The sequence below is a fragment of the Haliaeetus albicilla genome, chromosome 16 (genome assembly GCF_947461875.1).
Source record: "Haliaeetus albicilla chromosome 16, bHalAlb1.1, whole genome shotgun sequence".
In the NCBI taxonomy this organism is placed as follows: Eukaryota; Metazoa; Chordata; class Aves; order Accipitriformes; family Accipitridae; genus Haliaeetus; species Haliaeetus albicilla.
In genome coordinates this window covers 19,865,317-19,876,395 of record NC_091498.1, presented here as the reverse complement: position 1 = coordinate 19,876,395, position 11,079 = coordinate 19,865,317, and the positions used below count along the sequence as shown (strand labels likewise).

The window sequence follows — 11,079 nt, the reverse complement described above, 5'->3', positions numbered from 1 at the left end:
ATTCATTGGAGGTCCTGGGAGGAGGGAACCAGCTCCCGCTCCCAGCTGTCCACAAACACTCATTAAGAGAGGCAAATATCCAGCAGAATCTCTGTGAGAATTTTTAATCACGCAAAGGCTCTGCTAATTAGGTAGCTGATGGGGCATAGAGAGCACAAGGACGAATTCTTTAAACAAAGGACTAGAAACTTTAAGAGCTTTAATTACTTGGGCACAGAGTTCATTTCAGAACTTGGGAGCAAATTATTCTAATAACAATAAGACTAAGTAGCAGGCCATATTAGTGAGAATTGTGTAGAAAAGTTCAATTTTCTTTGGCTGTCACCAGCCGTGATTGGAGCATATTGGAAACTGAGGGGGTTACAAAGGTATTAATAATAAACTTTATTGTGAAATGGATTTGATGCAGAAGATTTCCTATCGATGTGCATTCTGCTCCTCTTCTCTGTGAGTACTGCTTTGCCAGGGAGTATTGCGCTGTGTCCTATACCTCAAAATGCTCACGTAGCTCAAGCAGTGGATACTTTTACATGAATGAAGAACAAGGGCTATTTTCAAAACAAAATCCCCCCTTTTGTTTAGTGCAGCAGACTGTCTCCAAAACCTGAAAACTGGAAATATGTTGCTTTTTTGCAGGCTAGAAGAATCCTTTTCTCTGGCTGCAAATTATGGGTTTGTTTTTTGCTTGCTTTGTAAGTGCATAAATAGCATGGCTGTGTTGTGTGGTTTCTCCCAGGACACAATTTAGGCTAGAACGATTTCTAGGATCCCTTTCTCCTAGGTAGAATAAGGAAGACACAGAAATTACTAAGGAAAAGGAAAAAGCAGAAAGCTTGAAGGATTCACATTAGGAAACTCTGCTCTCCTACCTGTCAAATATAGAAAGTATACAGCTCTCTTTCCCTTGGAAAATGGAAAACAGCTGATGTGCTACTCTTGTCATTGCAGCTGAGAAATCTTAGGAAGCTTGTCTGTAATTGAGCACGAGGGGCACATCCTGCCTGTGTGCTGGATGAAAAGCTCATTTCCTTTAGGCAGAAACTGGGGTGACCGGGTAGGAAGGAAAGGAGGCATTTGCTGTCTGCTGGAAAAGGTGTGCTGGCCTTAGACATCTACGCAGTCAGGGTAGGAGGAACCACTGTACTGTACACCTACTGTATATTAGAAACCTTCTGTGAAGACACACATTGAATTTTCTTCCTTTTTTATTTTAAGAAGGGACTGTAACTTGTCTGGGGGTCAGTTTCTGACAAGGAGGAAACTGATAGCTTTTACCATGTGTTTATATACCTTTAAAGAAAACTAGGTTCTAGGCGAGGGCTTCTTTTTCAGTAGATTTGGTGCAAACCACATACCATGATTGCTCATATGTTAAATGCTAATTAAAACTTTAGCATCCAAGAACAAATTTTATAGCTGAGGGACTCTTCTCACTGCTAGTGGGGAGATGGGCTTGAACATGTTAATTGAACATGCGAAAAGTTCCAGGGATCTGCAAAGGGACAGGTGAAAATACAACTTGTGATAATCGAGGGCTAATGATGCTCAGTGAGCAAGCGGTGGACTGGTGTTCAGAGTTGCAGAAAGAAATTAGAGAAGAAAGAAAGATATCTGCTCAGAGAACTGGTCTGAGATAAAGCTTCAAGATTAGCCTTGAAACTTCAACAGATCTTCTGCTTGCATTTGGTATTGCGTTTACTGCGTGTTTTATCCACTGCAGAGGAAGGGCATTGCTAAAGAGAAACTGCTGCAGTCTGTGGTTGTAGGCAAGCTTTCATTTTGAGTGGACTTTCCCCATATGAATAAACAGAGGTCTGAGCGCAATAAACATAGCTGAGTCGTTCCATTAGGAAGTCACTCTGCCCACTCCAGTCCCTCAGCCATTTGTGAAAGCAGCTAGAGTAACAAAATGTAGTACTGACAGAAGAGCTTTTTCTTCATTGTTGCTTTTTGGTTTTGTTTTAATTCCCAGGAAAGCAGGCTAAGCTGACATGCAGGAATATTTCTGTCACCTTAGTTCCTAATATTTCTGACAGAAGTTACAACAGAATAAACAAATAGATGAGGGAGAAAACGTGAACAGAATATGGGGAGAAGAGAGCCCCACATAGTACCTTATTTTAAAACAATTCCGTTTGTAGTTTTGAAAAAGCACTTTAGCTTCAGGTACACCGTGCTGCTACTCTCTCCTGGATCCTTTGGGGGAGTGGGAGTAAGTGTAGTTTGATGCTCACTTCATGTGCTGTTCTGTTTTTCTGGCTGTCGTTCTTACCTACTTGCAACTCTGGTCTTTGGACATGCAGCACACAAACAGTAGTCTCCCCAGTTTGATCACACTGCACTGATTTTTATTTTTTTAATTTTTTTTTAAAAAAGTGCTTTTATGGCATGTAACTTTTGAATGCCCATGATTTAGCAGTTCTGCAGAGCTTAAAACCCAGAATCCAGTAACCTAGCTGAAAGTAAGGTATTTTTTGCATAAAAATATATGCCATCTACTTTTTAAAATAAGTGCTGTTATAAATATTACTTTAATATCTCAGTCTCAAAAAGTGATACAGGAGAAACATTGCACACTTACGTTTAACTTTTTTTTTGAAGAAATGTGATTTGTGTCAAAGGTGCATGGCCCTGCTGCATCAGCTTAGCTGTTAGGACTCAGATCAGAAATAAAGTTCCAGTTTTTCAGCAGTTATTCTACACATCAGATCTCATTACTGTTTCTTTTCTTTATAGATATAAACTGGGTCTTTTTCTTCTTTCTGCCTTTGTTTAATATAGATATTAGTTGCCCATTTTGTAAGTGTATTCTGAAGCTATGTTCTTTCAACATGTACAGAGATTCTCAGTAGAAAGAAAATGTGTAAGACAAGAAGACATACAAGGAAGTGGTTTATCAGCACTGCACTGAAGTTTTAAGTGGATCCATTTTAGACAGATTGTCAATATCAAGATACCAAAATATGAACATTTTTGCTCAGAAAGGTAGCTGTCCATGCACATTTGTCAACTGCTATATTCTGTTTTCTATAGGAAAAAGAATCATTCATCATGTTACAATCACTGTCCAGTGCAAAGCTGATCAAGAGGCATAACATTAATTCATCTGTCCATAGATGTTAACTCTAAAGATGCGTGTAGTTTGTATGAAAATAGTAAAAATATTTAAATAGTGGAATACAAGAGCCTTTAGAACCACCCTCATGTAATTTTGAGGGAATTTACCCTGAAATGGGAATGTGAAGGAGCTAGAGTTTAGAATTGCTACATGCTGGGGAAAATAATCTTGGAACTGCAGAAACTGCAAATGGCTTGAGTGTGGTCTTTTAACTGGAAAGGGAAATAGAAGAGAGAGAGAGATTTCTTCTGATATTTTAATGTATTTTGCTAGGTTTATGTCAAGAGCAGCTCTGAGAAACTTTCATGATGCAAAAATGCTGGAATTCCTAGTGCAGAAAGAAGAGCTTCTTTCATATTCATAACCTTACCCCCCCCCAAAAAAATTCCTCCCCTCCATTTTAGCAGTTGAGTTAGATAGTTAGATTCTCTTCAGGAAAAAAATGTTGAAATTATGAATATCAGCAAACTCATTGTTTGATAACAACGCTGATAGAGATCAGCAGGTTCGTATGGACAAGGCAGACCTAATAGATCCCATACTGATTACATGTTTAAGATGCTGACTGAGAAGAACTTTCACCCTAACGGATGGGATAGTCCTATTCTTCTCTTCAGTAGGATTTCCCTCCCTCCATTTGGAGCTGTGACGGGGCCTTTGACAAATGCTCAATTTGGAGTACTCAGGCTTAAAATGGAGACTTTTAAAAATCTTTAATTGGGGCTAAGCACTAGTTCCTCATGCAGTTCATTGTTTCGAACAAGGAAGCAGGACTAAAGAGTTAACTGCTTCCAATTGTAAATACATCAGTGGCAGGCGCATTACAAAGCTCTATACAATCCTGTAGAGTAAATGGTGGACAGCTCATCACAATTAGGCATGGTCATAATGGAGAGCCAGAAGAGAGAAAAGAGGGCATGGGGAAAAACAGACCTTTTACAAATGTTTTATATGAAGAGAAATTATGGCTAAAAGGGATAGTTAATTAGTTTAAAGAATAGGTGGTAATGCCTTCTCTTTGCAGAAAAAGAAAACTTTGAAAGCATGGAAAATGTGAGAGTTTCTAGCAGCTGATCTGGAAAAGGAGAAAACAATTCAAAGCAATACTGTACGTGGTTGTTTCTCAAAAGAAACTGTGGTGGGAAGTGTGTGATCTGAGTAATTTACTCTTAGCAGAGACAGTAGGCACTGTTGTGTTGAACAGAGACCCTGCATGTAGCCTTGTTTTCACTGGAATGCATCTGTATTATTACAGGTGCTTATCAGAGACATAGATGCTTATGGTTTCCTTCCCCGCTTTGCATACTGCTTAGGAAGGCAAGAACCCATCTGGCTTGTGCTGAGAAGGTTGCACGGAGGAGTAAGGTTACAGTAAGGCTTGCTCTGTAGCCTTTTTGCAGTGTGCTGGCTAACCAGTCACCGGTAAAAACAACGTGCATTCTGAAATATGTTATTTGGTGAAGAAATAAAGAATAGCAATAATCTGTATCAGATTACTGAACAGCAGCACCTGTAATCTAAACTATTGTGGTGCCTATGAGATGCAGCCTGTGGGACACTACCTGGAGATGAAGCTTTTCTAGCATCAATGAAGTTTGCAAATATCTTTTCCTACCACAACTCCCGTTGTATGAATCTTGGATAAGATTGATGTGTGCATTGTTAAGAGAAATACATACACTCCATATAAGTTCTTTGTTGTTTGGATATGCGTATACTGCAGTTGTTTCCCACCAAAATCAGTTGAGTTTCATGTTGCTGGGATGAGCTTACTTCTACAGCTGGCTTGGGTATTTCTGTGTTAGCCACAGTTGTTTCTGAGAATTGCGGAGTGGGTGCAACCTTTATTTTGTAGTCTGGGATTTTGGAACTATGGTCATTGCTCCCTATGATAACTGTGGAAACAATGTTGGTTAGCACCGTCTCTGTCACATGGTACAAAATAGATTACGTTATAGTAGTGAATGGGATAAGATTATTATTTCTCAACTGTTGCTGCATACAGTAGTACATGTAGCATGCCTTGTGCTCACAAAGAGGAAACATATTTGCAGTAAGAGCCTGATTTTCTATTGGTAAATGGGTGACTGTTACCGGACTGCTTCCGTCTCTTTTGTTTCAGGGCAAGAAAGATAGCATGTGGGGAAGTAAGGAGGAGACTGGTATTGCATTTGTGTTTAATCTGACTCTTGGCTCACCTGCGTTCTGTTAGTACCCCTGGGACCTTGCTTTTGCAAGTTGCCTACTTCTACCATCTTCCTCAGTCTCCAAGGGTAAGTAATATTCAACTACATATCCCAGGAGTTGTGATATTGCCTCAACAACCCATAGTTTCTATTGTGTTTTTGTGGTTAAAGCTGGGATACACAAGACAGAATTTTAAAAAGGACTTGGTGTTAGTCTAGCTTTACTGCTAATGAAATCAGTGGTAAAAGTTGCATGGGAACAGTTAGGCCTGTTTTCAGCACTTCAAAAACCTTCCTGTAAAATATTTTATTCTTTTCATTCATTGTACATATTTGCTTGTCCTGGCTTCATAGACAATGCTGTAGCAAAAAGATTGTCTTTCAGCATTGTTCTCTGCAGACCCAAAATCAACATTTCTGCGACTCCCCTTTTCTTTAAATCCCCTCTGATAAGGTCTACTTTAGTATTTGAATATGTGCAAATAAAATGGATTCATGCCCTCAATTACATTTGCCTTGTACATGAACAAACAGTGGGATTAGAAATTTAAAGGATAAAACCTGTGTCAGTGGCTTTATCAGGAGTTTTGTGCATACAAGCCCTTTAAAAATTACACTTTATTGGTACAAATGGATGTAGAAGGGAAACCACAGAAGGCAGGTGTACTGCTGAATGCTCAGGAGGGCAAATGCAGGAGTATAAAATTGTAAGTAGTATACAAATTAGATTCTTTGGGTCTTTCCAAACGCTTCTTAAATTGTATTTTGTAGGAGAAAAAGAGAAATTCATATCATATAGTTTAAAAATGAAGCAAAGCAACATTTGCTGGGGTCTTATGTTTGCTTAGATTTAATATAAGGCTGATGTAGGCTGTGGGATATCAACAGGGAGAATAGAGGGTGGTGCTAGAAGGATAACAGACACACAATGTTATTCTGAAAGAGGCTTGCATCCCTAAAATAGTATTATGCAGATAAAACACTGGAAGAAAGGTCTGTGTGAAAATCTGGGAAGAATGAATAGGGTTTTGTACCATATTAATACACAAAAAAATCCTAGGGCAAATTAGGAAGTTGGAAGAAAATGTATTTTTCCACTCAGCCTTCTAAAAGTAAATTATTATTGCTTTCATATCTGTGGTTATGTAGAGACTACAATTTCAATAATTTATTCAGCTTCTCTGCAGAAAACTATCCTCAAACTGTAAAAAATTCTCTTTAACTTCAGTCTTTAGGTGGGTAGTGCATCCATACCAGATCAGTATACTTCTGTCACTTTACGGAAATATCCATTTCAGAACGGGAAGACTCTGAACTTTGACATAACAGAAGGAAAGCTCTTCCGTACACTACCCAGGAGCTGGGACAGCGAACTAAACACCTTTAGAAGATTGTTTTTGTGAGATTTTTTTTTTAACAGTATGGTTAAGCAGGGAGACAAAGTTGGAGGTGATCCAAACCCAAGAATATGTAACATAAATTACCAAGGCATATGAAGAACATATTTGAAAGAGAGAGCAAGAGATGGGAGCAAATAATGAGAAAATCTAAAATTTTTAAAGGTCATATTGACAAAGAAAGGTAGCAATTGAAGAAGGCCAGGCCTATAATACTTCCTTGCAGTTTAAGCAAAGTTTTAGTGAGTTCTTTTATTGGTCTGTGAAGTGTGCACGAGGTATTTTGGGAAGACCCTTAGTCAGTTGTCTGGTAGAATCCCAGTGCAAAGATGGCTGAGCTGAATGGATCAGGACAAGACTGCAAGGTCTATGGATAACAAAGGCTGTGCTGAATTGCACCTCAGCTATGGGCAATCGCAGTGCAGAAATCTCTCCGTTACAAAAGGTTTGGTTCTTCTGGAAGGTTATTTGGTAGGATTGAACACAGCAGCCTGACCACTTTGCTGCTGTTGTGATGGTTAGTGTGTTCACATTGATTGTTGTATCAGACTGTGACTGTAAACCAAGCTTTTTCGTGGGCTGCCATTTATATAAACAGTAATATTCATGTTAAGCTTCAGTGTTTGAAAATGCTAGCCTTGCTTGCTAGCGTTTAAGAGTTAGCACTTAGCCAGAAAGTGTTCTTTGTGACCAGGTATTTTTGTCACATTAAAACCTACCAAAATTCCTTTAACCGTAAGATTTATTTATAATTGAAAATTTGTTATTTAATCCAGAGTCTAAATGTAGTTATATTTGCCAACTTAATGCTGCAAAATTGCCTAAGAATATTCTTAAGTAGTATGTCAGCTAAATTTTATTGCAGGTCCATTAGTATTACCATTAAGCAGCTGACTAAAGGTCATAATGAATACTTACTATTTTATATCACCCGGGAGGTACTAAGCACAGCTGGAGTCTATTTTACTACTTGAACACAAATAATACTCCACAAATTGTTGATCAGTGGATATGTCCATCTTATCAAAGTACTTTGCCCAAGTATGTAGCAATTCTTCTAGTGTGCATTGTGTGATAGACTGTGGGATTTTTTTTTAAAAAGAAAGTTCTTACTAAATGGCTAGTTGTTACAGTTCTATTTTAGGTACTGCCTATAACTTTGTGGTTGCACTGGTATTTCAGAAACCCCGTCAGGTCTTACATGGTTCTTGCTGACCAGTTTAATAAATGGGAAAACAGCTATTGAGATTTTTGATGATCAAGATGATGAAAAATTATTCTGGAGATTTTATTATATTGATGCTTTGTTGATATTGTTTTTCATACTTTTCCAACCATATAATTCCTCCTACTGATGTCAAGTTCTGCTGGAACAGCAAGAAGATTATGCCCTTATTGTAATTTTTTTTTAACAGCTGTTGCAAAGTAGGCCTTAACACTTCACAAATCACTTCTGTGCATTTAAAATGGATTTTTTTTATGGTAGTTTGTGAAAAAATTGCCCGAATAGATGGCTTTATATAATGACTTGAGCTTATTTGACTCTTCTTTCTTGTGAGAAGATAAATATGATCATGCAGAGTTGTGTAAGCAGGATGGACTTAGGATCCATTCAGCTGTTTTTATCCATCTACTGGGTTCTCTGTAGTTCAACATGATTTGCAATAGGAAAGCCTTGACTTTAAAGTAAAAGTACTTGATCTTTTCAAGTACTAGTTTCTGCTGTTTCCAGTGAATTTTATGGGTACACATGGCTACATAGGACAAAGGGACAACTTCTTTATGAAAAAATATTCCACAATCCTCTTGGTCCTATTTCTTTTCACTGCAGAAAATCTGTGAAACTTCAGACTACGTTCAATTTCATGTTCATTTTAGCAGCAATGACACTGTAAACCTACTCATTTCCTACAGGGCTTTTGCAATATGTATTTTAGCACAGACATTCAGCAATGACTGACTTTTGATCTAAAATGAACTAAAAATACTTTATTATCAAAAATTGTGTGTGCATATGTAAGTGAAGTAGAAAGGTTAGCCCTCAGCTGTGTTTTGCTTGAGTGTCTTTTGACATTAATCTGTTCAAAAGAGAATAATTTACATTTGAATGCAGTTATATTAACAAGCAAAAATAGGATCCTCATCTAGAAGTTTATGCTGTAAGGCCCTTAGGTGAGTGAATTTCTTTCCTTTTCCTTTTCTTTCTAAACACAAATTTTCTTTTTCTTTTCAGTCGCATCCCTTTCCTCTTTAGTCTATTAGCACTAGGCAATCTTTTACTATTAGTAGCAAATTGCAAGGCAAGAAAGAGTTAAATTTTTATGGAGGAATACCTCCTTGGTCTTATCAGTCTAAGTAATTAGGTAATTCAGCAGCCACAGTTCAATGGGAACTGGTGTTTGAATGTTGCTGTTCTTTGCACCTCATCCTGGCTGAAGCTGGGAATGAAACTGAGGTCACAGAAGAAAAGGGATGCCTCAGAGGTGTCCTAAATCTCATAGTTAATGCCAAAGTATATGCTAGTCAGGTGCTCAACATCTCTGGTGGTGCATAGCAGAGCTACAAGTTGAAATGTTGCCTTCCTGTAAAGGGACAAAACAGATGCATCTTAGACTTAAATCTTAATTCCTTGTCAGGATACTCTAGACTGAAATGTCTTAGTCTGGGGAGAACGATGAAGCTACATTGAAATGCAATGGAAATGGAAAAATGCAGACAGAAAAATGGGAGTGAAAATTGAGAGTTATTTTAAGAGTACCAGAGACTGAAAAAGCTAGAAGTTCTGTTCTGTATCAGAAAGAAATAGAAGCCACACTTGTAATAAATGACTATTATGCTATATATACACTTATATATCAATTGATATCTCTATAAAGTTCTTACAAACTAGAAGTAATGAAGTATAAAAATTGAAAAGGGAAGCTAAGGCATGAGGGATCATGCTGACAGGATCAAGGACAATGGGTTTTGTAGCATATTTAGGGAAAAAAAATCCCCAAACCCGAAGAATTGTGTAGATCCAAAATCTTAATACTGCAGAAAAAACCCAGATACTATTAAATAAATAATTACACTGCATTTGGAAACAAACACAGTATTGTGTCCAAATACCATATCAATGCAATGAACAACTATAAAACCCATTAGCAGCATAGTTAGAGAAGGTCTTTTGAAAAATGAACTTTTTTTTTTTTTTTTTTTTTTTTAGTTCAAGCAGGCTTAGGTGACCTCACTGCAAGAGTTCTAAAGGACTTTGCTGAGCTGATTTCTGATCAACCTGTTTATTTTTATTAAAGCATGTGATTTTGTGCACATTTTAAAACACAAACAATAATACTGTGCTAGTGTTCAGAACTGCAAGCAGAATGGTTTTGATTTGTATAGATTAGTCAGCTTGCTATTGATTGCAGGTAAACTAATGGAAAAGCTGATAGTGAATTCAATAGACAAAGAATTACAGAATGGAAGCCTAGTTAATGGCTGTCAACATAGTTTTATAATGAAAAGACCTCATCAAAGAAGCTTTCAGTTTTCTCATGTGATTACAAGTCTAATGAATGTACTGTGTAGACACAGAGTGTTTAGGCTTCAAAAAAACTCTTGATGCCATGTTGGAATTAAGAGGAACAGTAGCAATTCACACTGTCGCTGCAGTATCTAATAAACAAACTGAAAATGGCCTCACTGGCAGATGCTAAAAAGTGGTTTTCCGTGAAAAGTCCTTACGGTGTGGGTCGTTTCTAATGACATTCTGCTAGGACTGATTCTGGCAGTGTTTGGTGTCATCTTCAGTGACTGGACACCAAGCCACAACAGCTTGGCCAAGAACAGTTTTGGACAAAGATTGGTGGCAAATTATGAGGGAGGGCATCCTCAGGTGTTTATCACTTCATATTACATAGACTCTACCTTCTTGGAATAAAATGTATTTTGACACACCCAAGTATAAGGTTGTACAAAGGAGATGTCAACAGAAATGGCAATTGCATCCTGTGAAACAGTCGATATCTTAAAAGATTTTGAGGTCACAGTGACAAGAGTGCTGAACTGGAGCTCCTAGGGAAATGTGTTCAGAAAGGCCAGTGGGATCCCTGGATGTGGCAGTAGAGGGCTGGGAAGTGATTTTTACCTCTTACAACTGAGTAACTAAGTGTTTCCCAATCAATACTTCACTAACTGTTCTCTGACAGACCCTTCATATTATCTGTGGAGGCATCTTGTCTTTGTCATTGTCTTTCATGCTTCTTTAGCTCAGTGTTATAGGCAGAATGTTATGAAGCAGAAAAACTAAGGTATACAAGTGAATTCTTGGAGAAAAAAAATAAGTACAAAAGCATTCCCCTGAGATGATCTGTGGTCAAGGCAGTAAAGGAAGGCT

At 37.8% G+C, this 11,079-nt stretch overlaps 1 long non-coding RNA gene across 1 annotated transcript in view; it reads left to right on the top strand.

The window, feature by feature from the left end:
* Positions 1-985: 985 nt before the first annotated feature.
* LOC138689461 (uncharacterized) overlaps positions 986-11,079 on the top strand; it is a 163,193-nt gene continuing 153,099 nt past the window's right edge. The window contains exon 1 of the long non-coding RNA XR_011328289.1: positions 986-1,125. This is a non-coding gene — a long non-coding RNA (uncharacterized lncRNA). The remainder of the gene's footprint in view (positions 1,126-11,079) is intronic.